Raw genomic sequence first — 682 nt, forward strand, 5'->3', positions numbered from 1 at the left:
ATATTTATACATCTATACGGTATCCGTGCCCTGTAATAAGATGTTACTTTTTCAATAAAGCTCTGTCCTGCAAATGTTATTGATTTCCAACAGATTTGTTGTTCCAGTAAAGCCAATGGTTATGGGATAATATTGAATGAAGCTTGCACTGACGAATATTGCTACATGTTACAATCTAAGAGTGAAAGATTGACTAGATCCGAATATCCACAGAACGGGGGCTAGACATCACGTAACTTTAGCCACAGACACACTAAATTGGGGCTTGGTGCAGCCTTTGCTTACAGGCAATTTGCGAGGTTGTATTTTTGTGAGTGTCTTTCTATTATCAAGTTAAATTCTTGAAATGATCTTCTAACAGAAAACCTTTCCCCTCCTCTTGCCTCGACTGGTTTCATTAAAGAAGTCACTTTAGTTGGGAGCCACACTGTCGAGCTCGCCAGTACCGGGCAGTACCTTTCTACACAACTCTTTATCAAAAGCTGTCAGCCAGGAGGATGGTGAATGTCTGCAGATCGGCGCGGGTGCAAACAAAAACGCCGGAGCTCAGCAAAAGACAGAACCCAAATAGAAATCTCTCCATCATTTGTTTAGGGAGGGTGATGTGAAGCAGCGCGGAGCCGCCGATTTAATGACTTTGAGCAGCAGCGCTACCATCTGTTCTTGTACAGCGGCGATCGAC

The sequence above is a fragment of the Heptranchias perlo genome, chromosome 28 (assembly GCF_035084215.1).
Source record: "Heptranchias perlo isolate sHepPer1 chromosome 28, sHepPer1.hap1, whole genome shotgun sequence".
In the NCBI taxonomy this organism is placed as follows: Eukaryota; Metazoa; Chordata; class Chondrichthyes; order Hexanchiformes; family Hexanchidae; genus Heptranchias; species Heptranchias perlo.